The sequence below is a fragment of the Aquarana catesbeiana genome, linkage group LG01, assembly GCF_042186555.1.
Source record: "Aquarana catesbeiana isolate 2022-GZ linkage group LG01, ASM4218655v1, whole genome shotgun sequence".
Classification (NCBI taxonomy): Eukaryota; Metazoa; Chordata; class Amphibia; order Anura; family Ranidae; genus Aquarana; species Aquarana catesbeiana.
The window spans coordinates 278,326,359-278,338,442 of NC_133324.1; the positions used below are offsets into that span (position 1 = coordinate 278,326,359).

Here is a 12,084-nt window from a genome sequence, read left to right on the forward strand (position 1 = left end):
TGTCTTTGAGCTTGTCCTGTGAGGGCCACCTCTTCAGCTAGAAGAGTCAGTGGACAAAGGGAATGCTAGAGAGTATCCTGAAGATAAGGTAGTGAATCACATCTTCTGCTAGTGAGAGCAAGAAGACTTAATTCTTCCATAAATGTGGCAGTATGGTTAAAGCAGTGTGTCTGCTTCCACAAATCTTCTGGTGAGGCCAAGTGAGAGTTGTCCTTATCCATTGTGAATAGTTTAAGTTGGAGTATCCCACTAATCCCTTCTCCCATCCAAGTTACAAAATAAGTATACAAAAACACAAATACCCTGGACTGGTCTTTGAAAACCCCTAGCAACTGGCTGCAGGTAATCAGAGAGAGGCCCAAGACGTCAACACTGAGCAAGCCATATGGGAACAGTGCTACACCACTGAAACCAGGGTCTTCAGAGACAGGGGAGTATCGATTTGGTCATTTCTACCCTGCTGAAGGCTTTGAAGGTGATTTCAAGGAAGATTTACCACATGACTTGTAAGTTCTATTTTCTAATACAGTGTTATCCCTATAGCCAATCCTAACATCATTCGGTCTCTTCAGGTAGACCCATACAATCGCTAAGTGTGCAACATAGACATGACAGGAAGAAAATAGTCTTTCAATGCTAGAATATACAGTCATAAACCAAATCTACTGGAGCTAAACCTGGGACATCTAACCAGGGGGCCCATAATTTGTCAGGTTTGGCCCGTTTACCCCGTGTTGATAAATAAGCTTCTCTAGGCGGAGGGTTTCACCCATTTGAGTAATCCATTCTTGCAATGTGGGAGGTTCTGTGGCTTTCCAGTGTCTCAGAATCATTTTGCAGGCCTGAAAGAGAGCTCTAGCAATAGCTTGTCTAGAGATATCCTCTATTGGAAGGCTATCTAGTATCCCTAGTAAGCAATGTTTAGAGTCCAGTGGAATCTGAAAGACTCTATTAAGAGTATTAATGACCGTCTTCCAATATAGGTGTAGCTTTGGGCATCTCCATAAAAGGTGTATTAAATCTCCATGTTCTCTACTGCATTTAGTACAAGTGGAGTCGGGTCTCACCCCATGCGGGCCAGCCTAGCCGGAGTGTAATGTACCCTGAGGATTATATAGAGCTGTGATAGTCTCTGAGCCACATTCAAAGAACACTGGGGAACCGCCTGCAAGGCTTCCTCCCATTGCTCTTCCTCAAACGCCCCAACGTCTTGTTCCCACTGGTACACTACCTTCAGAGGAGAGCCCCGTAGGAAGAGATTAAGCAGCATGGCATAACAGCAAGATATATATCAAACAGGTAATTGAAAACAGAAGTAGAATCTAAGGACCATTGAGCCGCATCCATCTGGGCGTTGACTGCATGTTGGATTTGCAAGTAATAAAAGTGCATAGATGCGGGGAGCCTAAAGTTCCTGCGGAGCTCAGAAAATGGCCTCAATTTTACGTCTCTGAAAATATGGGTCATATCAGAGATACCAAACTGTTTCCACTTCATGCCATAGGGCAGTCTCGCTGTTTCCTGATAAATATTATCCCATATGAGACTATATTTAGTAAACCCGTTGACACCTTGCAGCATCCTGACCTGGTTCCAAATCTTCTGCATAAGGGCATACGTAGGGTAGAGTTTGTTAGATTTGTTAAAATATAAGGCTTCCAAGCCGTCCGCTACCCCCTTACCAGTTGTGAAACTAAGTAGCTGGGCGGAGGAGTCTAGTAAATTTAGTTCCAAATCCTGTCATTGTCGCACAACCTGCGTGATGTGTTGCAGTTGGGAGGCTAAGTAGTATAGCCAAGGATTGGGCAACACCAAGCCGCCAGCCTCTTTCGGACGCTGCAATTGCTCCAGTTTTATTCTAGCAGGCTTAGAGTGCCAAATCAGGGATCTGAAAATTGAGTTAATAATTCTAAACTTTTTCAACGGAACGACCATAGGGGAATAGTGTAGCACATATAGCAATTGTGGCATCAAAATCATTTTTATAAGATTTACCCTTCCCACCAGGGATAATTTCAGCCTAGTCCATACCTTAACCCTATATTGGCAGCGATTGAGTAAAGGGGTCAGGATAAGTCTGACATAGTCTAATGGGCATGGAGTGACCTGTATACTTAAATAGCAAAAGGATGCCGAAACCAGAATGACCTGTATCGTCAATAAAGGGGGGGTAGGTGTCTGATCCAAAAACAAAAATGAGGACTTGGTCCAGTTAATGACCAGTCCTGAATACTCTCCAAATTGCCATACGACCCTCATAGCCTCATTTGAGGAAGTAGATGCAGCACCCGGGAACAACATGGTGTCATCAGAGTACATCATTATTTTTTCATGAAGGTCTCCATAGTGAAAACCCTGTATTAGGGTATTAGAGCGGATTAGAGCAGCCAGGTGTTCAATAACCAGGGCAAACAAAAGGTGAGATGGGCAATCCTACCTTTTACCTCTATGTAAGCTAAAGGTTGTTGAGATCCCCCCCCCCCGGATGGCCGCTACAGGTGCCGTATAGCAGCTGTACCCATGAAAATAAACCGACTACCAAACCCAAATCTCTGCATGACTGCCCAGAGATATGCCCATTCAATGCTGTCAAAAGCCTTGTGGGCGTCAAAGGATAGTAACGCTCAATCCCCTTTGTTATCCGCTGAGGATTGAATATTCAGGAAGAGTACGCAAATTAATAGCAGTCAACTTTTGGGGCATAAAACCAGACTGGTCTGAGTGAATAATAGTGGAGATTACCTTATTTAAATGTAGAGCTAAAACCTTTGCCAAAATCTTTACATCATTTTGCAGAAGGTAAATAGGTCTATCTAAAATGCCATTTTAGTTTTAGTCGTATTATAGTCGACTAAAATCTCCAGTACATTTTAGTCAACTAAAATCACCAGTACAAACCTGAACTTTTGCTTTCCTCGGAGCTCCGCCTGTCTGTTAAAGCCCCAGCCCCCTGACTAATGGCAAATTGTATTGTCTGAGAGACGCAGGCTCCTTCTGTCTGCCTGCTGCCTGGGAGTTCCGGAACAATCCTCTGCAAACCACGGAAGAGGAACTCTTCTGTCAGATTTGTGTCTGTATGGATATGACATGGTGAGTGTTTCCCCTCCCAGCAAGGCAACAGTGCTTAGCACTGTTTAAAATAACAGCCTCCCAAGACTGTCCAGTACTCTGCCCTGTGCACTCCCTTGCTCTCATTTACTTCACCATCGCCACTTGCAGGTCACCTTCCCCTCACCAAAGTATAATGCACCCTGTCCTGTGCACTCCCTTACTCCCACTTACTTCCCCATCCCCACTTTCAGGTCACCTTCACATCCCCAAAATACAGTGCCTTGAAAAAGTATTCATACCCTTTGAAATTTTCCACATTTTGTCATGTTACAACCAAAAACCTAAATGTATTTTATTGGGATTTTATGTAGATCAACACAAAGTGGCACATAATTGTGAAGTGGAAGGAAAATATTAAATGAGTTTTAAATTGTTTTACAAATAAATATCTGAAAAGTGTGGTGTGCATTTGTATTCAGCCCCCCTGAGTCAGTATTTTCTAGAACCACCTTTTGCTGCAATTACAGCTGCAAATCATTCTGTCTCTACCAGCTTTGCACATCTAGAGAGTGAAATGTTTGGCCATTTTTCTTTGCAAAATAGCTCAAGCTCTGTCAGATTGGATGGAGAGCGTCTGTGAACAGCAATTTTCAAGCCTTGCCACAGATTCTCAATTGGATTTAGGTCTGGGCTTTGACTGGGCCATTCTAACACATGAATAGACTTTGATCTAAACCATTCCATTGTAACTCTGGCTGTGTGTTTAGGGGCATTGTCCTGCTTGAAGGAGAACCTCAGCCCAAGCCTCAAGTCTTTTGCAGACTCTAACAGATTTTCTTCTACGATTGCCCTTATTTGGCTCCATCCATCTTCCCATCAACTCTCACCACCTTCCCTGTCCCTGCTGAAGAAAAGCATCCCCATAACATGATGCTGCCACCACCATGTTTCATGGTAGGGATGGTGTATTCACAGCGATGTCCAGTGTTCAGCCACACATAGTATTTTGCTTTTAGGCCAAAACTTTCAATTTTTGTCTCATCTGACCAGAGCACCTTCTTCCACATGTTTGCTGTGTCCCCCACATGGCTTCTCGCAAACTGCAAACAAGACTTCTTATGGATTTCTTTCAACAATGGCTTTCTACTTGCCACTCTTCCATAAAGGTCAGATTTGTGGAGTGCACAATTAATAGTTGTCCCGTGGACAGATTCTCCCACCTGAGCTGTGGATTAGTGCAGCTCCTCCAGAGTTACCATGGGCCTCTTGGCTGCTTCTCTGATTAATGCTCTCCTTGCCCGGCCTGTCAGATTTAATGATGGCCATATCTTGGTAGGTTTGCAACTGTGCCATAGTCCATTTTCGGATGATGGATTGAACAATGCTTCATGAGATGTTCAAAGCTTGGGATATTTGTTTATAACCTAACCCTGCCTTAAAATCACAACTTTATCCCTGGCCTGTCTGGTGTGTTCTGTGGCCTTCATGATGCTGTTTGTTCACTTAAGTTCTCTAACAAACATCTGAGAGCTTCACATAACAGCTGTATTGAAATTAAATTACACACAGGTGGACTCTATTTACTAATTAGGTGACTTCTAAAGGCAATTGGTTCCATTCGATTTTAGTTGGGGGTATCAGAGTAAAGGGGGTTGAATACAAATGCACGCCACACGTTTCAGATATTTACAGTATCTCACAAAAGTGAGTACACCCCTCACATTTTTATAAAATATTTTTATATCTTTTCATGTGACAACACTGAAGAAATGACACCTTGCTACAATGTAAAGTAGTGAGTGTACAGCTTGTATAACAGTGTTTATAACAATTTTCTGTCCCCTCAAAATAACTCAACACACAGCCATTAATCTCTAAACCGCTTGCAACAAAAGGGAGTACACCCATAAGTAAAAATTACCCAATTAGCCATTTTCCCTCCCCGTGTCATTTGACTCATTAGTGTTACAAGGTCTCGGGTGTGAATGGGGAGCAGGTGTGTTAAATTTGGTGTTATTGCTCTCACTCTCTCATACTTGTCACTGGAAGTTCAACATGGCACCTCATGGCAAAGAACTCTTGGAGGATCTGAAAAAAAGAATTGTTGCTCTATATAAAGATGGCCTTGGCTATAAGAAGATTGCCAAGACCCTGAAACTGAGCTGCAGCACGGTGGCCAAGACCATACAGCAGTTTACCAGGACAGGGGTCACTCAGAACAGGCCTTCCATGGTTGACCAAAGAAGTTGAGTGCACGTGCTCAGTGTCATATCCAGGGGTTGTCTTTGGGGATTAGACGTATGAGTGCTGCCAGCATTGCTGCAGAGGTTGAAGGGGTGGGGTCAGCCTGTCAGTGCTGCAGACCATATGCTGCATGCTGCATCAAATTGGTCTGCATGGCTGTCATCCCAGAAGGAAGCCTCTTCTAAAGATGATGCACGAGAGAGCCCGCAAACAGCTTGCTGAAGACAAGCAGACTAAGGACATGGAGTACTGGAACCATGTCCTGTGGTCTGATGAGACCAAGATAAACCTATTTGGTTCAGATGGTGTTGTGACAGACCTAGCCGGGACAGAGGCTTTTGGAGGGGACTGAATGCTAGCCTCTTGCCTACCGATCATGGGCCCTGGCATTTGGGGGAACGGTGCTCTTTGTGAGCTGTATGCCTGGGAACCCTTGAGGTGGTGTTACTTTGGATTCAGATCCATATACCCCCAAACGCACAGACTCTGTATACCCTGTATATGCCATATTAGAAATAGTGACTGATTCATACTGCTGGGACACATACTGTTAGATGCTAATGTCATCAACTCCAGCCACCTGTCTGTTTGTTGTCTTCTAAAATGTAAACAGGGCAGAGTGCTACCAACCTCTGCCCAGCACCGGCAACAACTGTGGAGATCCAGGGAGCCAGGGCATTCGGCCCCTCTCTCTGGTGACAAGCTGATGTAGTGAAGCTGCTACTCCCAGCTGAATCACTGGCAACAGGGCAGAGCGCCACTGGCCTCTGCCTAGCACCTATAGTGTCCCTACAGCTTCAGGAAGCTGGGGCAATCGGCCCCTCTGCCCAGCAGCAGACCGAGCCCCGGAATGTTAAAAACCACCCAGCTGAAGCGCTGGCAGCTGGACAGAGAGTAAATGACCTCTGCCCCACATCTACTGGTGTCAACTATTCCTTGCAGCCAAGATTGGAGATCATGCGGACTGACTATGTGAGTTCACTTTGCCCGACTAATGCATGTTCAGACCAGGTGGAGGTCTGGGACCTTGTTAGTCAACCTTTGATGGAGGAAAAATGTGAGAGACCTAGCCGGGACAGAGGCTTTTGGAGGGGACTGAATGCTAGCCTCTTGCCTACCGATCGTGGGCCCTGGCATTTGGGGGAACGGTGCTCTTTGTGAGCTGTATGCCTGGGGACCCTTGAGGTGGTGTTACTTTGGATTCAGGTCCATATCCCCCCAAGACACACAGACTCTGGGAACCCTGTATGTGCCATATTAGAAATAGTGACTGATTCATACTGTTGGGACACATACTGTTAGATGCTAATGTCATCAGCTCCAGCCACCTGTCTGTCTGTTGTCTTCTATAATGTAAATGAGTCTAGTCTGGCTTGCCACAGCTTCTAAGAGTCTTTCACCCATTGTTGTTTGTGCTAATTAACCCTGCAATTGTATGAAGGAGTTCTGTGTTGAGATATATGATGTGTAGTTACAGAGTCACATCAGCTGCTTTAAGGGATTAGTTAATTAGCTCATGTTAATTATGTTTATGGTTACAGGTGTATTGTTAGAGTAATATGAGCAGGAGGGGGGCTTCTCTTCTTTATATAAGACTTGTATTTTGGTTCTAATAAAGAGCCCATGTTCAGCAACTAAACAAGTATCGTCTTGTTTTGTGCTTGTGAGCAGTTTGGAATATCTGATATCTATATTCAGACTGGGAGGAAGTGGCATATGATGAAAGCACTCAAGCGGAGTGTGGGACATTTTGTTACAAGTGCAAAGCTTGTGTTGCGGCAACCAGGTGAGGAGTGCAAAGACAAGTGTGTCTTGCCTACAGTAAAGCATTGTGGTGGGAGTATCATGGTCTGGGGCTGCATGAATGCTGCCGGCATTGGGGAGCTAGACAATTGAGGGAACTACGAACGCCAACATGTACTGTCTGTGACATACTGAAGCAGAGCGTGATCTCCTCCCTTCGGAGACTGGGCCGCAGGGCAGTATTCCAACATGATAATAACCCCGAACACGCCTCCAAGATGACTACTGCCTTGCTAAAGAAGCTGAGGGTAAAGGTGATTGACTGGCCAAGCATGTCTCCAGACCTAAACTCTATTGAGCATCTGTGAGGCATCTGTGAGGCATCCTCAAACGGAAGGTGGAGGAGCGCAAGGTCTCTAACATCCACCAGCTCCGTCATGTCAGCATGGAGCAGTGGAAGAGGACTCCAGTGGCAACCTGTGAAGCTCTGGTGAACTCCATGCCCAAGAGGTTTAAGACAGTGCTGTAAAATAATGGCGGCCACACAAAATATTGACACTTTGGGCCCAATTTTTACATTTTCACTTAGGGCTGTACTCGCTTTTGTTGCCAGCGGTTTAGACATTAATAGCTGTGTTTTGAGTTTTTTTGAGGGGACAGCAAATTTACACTGTTATACAAGCTGTACACTCACTACTTTACATTGTAGCGAAGTGTAATTTCTTCAGTGTTGTCGCATGAAAAGATATAATAAAATATTTACAAAAATGTGAGGAGTGTACTCACTTTTGTGAGATACTGTATTTGTAAAAAAATTTGAAAACCCAAACCAGTTATCATTTTTTTTCTGCTTTACAATTATATGCCCCTTTGCGTTGGTCTATCACATAAGATCCAAATAAAATAAATTTAAGTTTTTGGTTGTAACAAAATGTGGAAAATTTCAAGGGGTATGAGTACTTTTTCAAGGCACTGTATAATGCGCCCTGCCCTGTGCACTCCTTCTCCCCCATTTACTTTCCCATTCCCACTTGCAGCCTGGCATTACAGCCAATAGAGTTTACAGTGTTTTTTTTTTTTTTTTTTTGTATATTTTAAAGTTGCACTTTGTCAAAAAGCAATATTTTTGATGGTTTATGAAACTTGGTTTTATTTATAAAGACGTTATATATAACAACTGCTAAATCTGTGTCTGTAGTGCATGTTCAATAATATTCCATAATATGTTATTAGACTTTTACTCCAGAAGTATGTGAGTTTGGAAATTCTAGAGAAATGTTTAAAGAGTGCATTCCAGTTTAATTAAACCCATTCGATTTTAGTCGACTAAATACAAATTGGAATTGATTTTCGTCAGTTGACTTAATTCTAATTTTACTTTCATTCAGTTTTCATCACTGAAAACATGCAGCTGGTGGGAAACTAAGACAAAGATATTTTCTTTGACGAAATTAACACTGAATCAAGGGTTAGATTTCAACTTTGGTCCTTTTTAGAGACCCATCGCTTCATATATTTTGTTGTGTGCCTTTTGTACAAGGGGTCATGTGTATTGTTATTGTTATATAAAATAACCACTGTGAAAAGAATGTTAGGGCCATGGAAGGAAAAATTAGAAGAGTGGCCCCATAGGAATAATAACCCTATCACCCATTTGTTTTTTAAATTAATTATATTTCTTAATAGAGGGTTAAAAGAAAGGGTTATGTCTCTCTGGGGCTGCTTTGCTGATTCTTTCTGTTTTTTGTGTTTCAGGTTACAAGCTGCCGGCTGTTGCTAATATTTTCCATCGGTTGCTGGGCAGATCTTTATACAGAAGGTTGCTGGATTGGTGACAAAAATCTTTTGGCGGGAAACATCTGGCCAAAGAGTGTAACAGTTACCTCAAGTCTGTCCTCTGGACTTGCCTCTGAGTTATCCTCCGCTTTCCTTTTGGATCTTTTGACCTGCTTCCTCACCCACCCTCCCCTTCTATTTTTCCCTTGTCAAAGTCAGACTTTATGGGGTAACCTCGCCCACTTTGTGGGTGGACAGTGGTTGGTAAACTGTTATATGGTTAGTGTAAGATATTGCTACTTGGGTCTTGGTGACCAGTGTTCATTTTGGCGTCAAATTTCGATTACGTTTTAGCCATAGTCTTTTGACTAAAATGCCATTTTAGTTTTAGTCGTAGTTTAGTCATCTGAATGGTTTTAGTCATTTTTTTAGTCTAAAAAAAAAACTCCAGTACATTTTAGTGGACTAAAACCTCCAGTACATTTTAGTGGACTAAAACCTCCAATACATTGTTTTTGATCTTAGGTGCGGATGTGACAGTTTGGTTACCATAACCATTTTATTTCTTTTACTCCTTAGATCTTAATCCGGATTGTTAAATACTGGGCACCTAACAGGCATATTGCCTGTAACCCAAGTATACATTTATTGGCTCTCCCGGATCATTATCCACCTGCTGGTCAACGAACATAACTTTATATCCGGGCCCTCTCTTATTTACATTACCTGGCACAGGTATATTTTGGTCTCATCTTTCATTTTCATCATCTGCATGCATCTTGGTCCTTTGCCTGCTTTTGGCTCCACCTTTCAATTTTTGCACTCTCATCTATTTTTGTCCCCATAGTTGGTTTACACACATTCATCCTGCTACACTCTCCATTCTTGCACTTTTTGTTTATTTATTCACTTAGTTCACTGTCACTACTCAATCACTGTTTGGTTTCCCTGGATGACTTTCCTTCTGTGCCAATCATCATTGCCCTTCTCACTTTTCCTCTTCCCTGGTCACATCATCTTCCTTTTCCCTCTAGTCTGGTCCCTTGGTATTGGATCCTTTTGTATCCTTCCGTGGTCTCTTTCATCATTGTTTTCTGGTGTTCCGCTCACTCACTCTCACTGTTTGGATTATTTTTTTGGATTATTACTATTATAGATATATAATGTATTTGTTATACTTCTATATACCCCTTCATTATCCATGCAGACGCTTGTCTCCCTGCGGCCTTATATGTGTCTCCCCCAGTCGCCGCGGGAGGCCCCGCCGGGTCTGGCCTGAACTCTGTATGCACCTCAGCATGGGTAAGCAGCCCCCCTTACCTGTCTACAAATCTTTTTCACCCCCCAAACACCCCCCCCCTTCATGTTTTGGCATTACCCCTCTCATACCCCTTCATTGTGAAATATATATATATTTTATTGTATTGTATTTTATTCACAGATACATTTCCTGATGAAGCAGGTTTCCCGCGAAACTAGTCGAAATTCCATGTCATCTGTGCATATTTTATATAGTTTGTATTGTATATTCCCTTGACTTTTGTATAAATAAAATTGCGTTTTATATACATTTTTCTTATTTCTGCTGTTTACCCCATTTTACTTGTACCGAGATAGTCCACTTGCATTTTTCCCCTGGAGAGCTCGGAGTTGGGGTCCTTGCTCCCAAATGTTCTGTTTCAATTAAACTTGGATGATGGTACTTTTTCATATAACTTTTCTCGATATGTGAGGCCAGAAAATCCCTCCAGTACATTTTAGTCGACTAAAATCTCCAGTACATTTTAGTCGACTAAAATCTCCAGTACATTTTAGTCGACTACAATTAAATGGGTTTGGTTAAATTGTAATGCATCATTACAAAAAAATCTGTATGGTGAACTTACACAGGACCGGTATAGCCGCCTCGCGGCTCCGGGGCTTATAAATCCTCTAAGCTCTCTCCTCTTCTTCCTGCCTGCTGAGAGGACGGGCTACGCGGCTTTTGATTGGTCCGTGCTGCCCATGTGAGGGCACTGACCAATTAGAATGCTCCTAAACGCCTGAGGGGTATGTTTAGGAGATTAAACTCCAGGGATTCCTAAGTCCTGGAGCCGTAAGGCGGCTATACCAGGGCTCAGAACAGGCGATTACCACCATTCAGGTCAGCAGGACTGGGGGGGGGGGGGGGGAGTGAGGTGGTGGTCCTGTGTAAGTTCACTTTACAGATTTTTCTGTAAAGATTTTTCTGTAAAGGTGAACTTACCCTTAACTTCCGGTTCACACAGGGGCAACACGACTTGCAGGCCGACTCACAGAGGCGACCCGCACACGACTTCAGCGGCGACTTGCAAAACGACTTCTGTATAGAAGTCAATGCAAGTCGCCCCAAAAGTAGTACAGGAACCTTTTTCTAAGTTGGAGCGACTTGAGTCGCTCCTATAAGAATGGTTCCGTAGTACAGAACGGGATGCGACTTGTCAGGCGGCTAAGTCGCCTGACAAGTCGCCCCTGTGTGAACCGGGGCTTAAGCATTTCTCTAGAATTTCCAAATGTATTATATACTCCTGGAGTAAAAATCTAACACCATGTTATTATTAATGGTATTAAGGTTTGAACATGCACTACAGACACAGATTTAGCCGTTGTGATATATAACCAGTGTTCATTTTGATGTAAAATTTTGATTTAGTTTTAGTCATAGTCCTTTGTCCAAAATAGCCATTTTAGTTTTAGCCGTATTTTAATCATCTGAATTGTTTTAGTTTTAGTCGTATTTTAAAAATAGTGTTAATTTCGACTAAGAAATAGTTGGTGACTAAGCCTGTTGGTCTGTTAATGGTTAGCAGCCATTCTGTTTGGTATTAAAGGTTAAAGTTTTTTTCATACTTAACTTAACCACTTAAGGACCAGCCTCGTTTTGGATTTTAGGTGTTTACATGTTTAAAACAGGTTTTTCTGCTAGAAAATTACTTAGAACCCCCAAACATTATATATGGTTTTTCTTCTAACACCCTAGAGAATAAAATGGCGGTCATTGCAATACTTTTTTTTTGCACCGTATTTGCGCAGCGGTCTTAAAAGCGCACTTTTTTTTGGAAAAAATTAACTTTTTTGAATAATAAAATAAGACAACAGTATAGTTAGCCCAAATTTTTTTTATATTGTGAAATATAATGTTACGCCAAGTAAATTGATACCCAACATGTCACGCTTGAAAATTGCGCCCGCTCGTGGAATGGCGTCAAACTTTTACCCTCAAAAATCTCCATAGGTGACGTTTAAAAAATT

General features: G+C 42.6%; 1 long non-coding RNA gene across 2 annotated transcripts in view; it reads left to right on the top strand.

Moving 5' to 3' along the window:
- Window positions 1-10,347, top strand: part of LOC141141376 (uncharacterized) — a 39,350-nt gene extending 29,003 nt beyond the window's left edge. Inside the window, exons 2-5 of one of the 2 annotated variants that reach the window (XR_012244055.1) lie at window positions 8,794-9,093; window positions 9,394-9,549; window positions 10,022-10,116; window positions 10,256-10,347. This is a non-coding gene — a long non-coding RNA (uncharacterized lncRNA). Of the gene's footprint in view, window positions 1-8,793; window positions 9,550-10,021; window positions 10,117-10,255 lie in introns of both variants that reach the window. The other variant, XR_012244053.1, reaches the window with a different exon arrangement.
- Window positions 10,348-12,084: the final 1,737 nt, after the last annotated feature.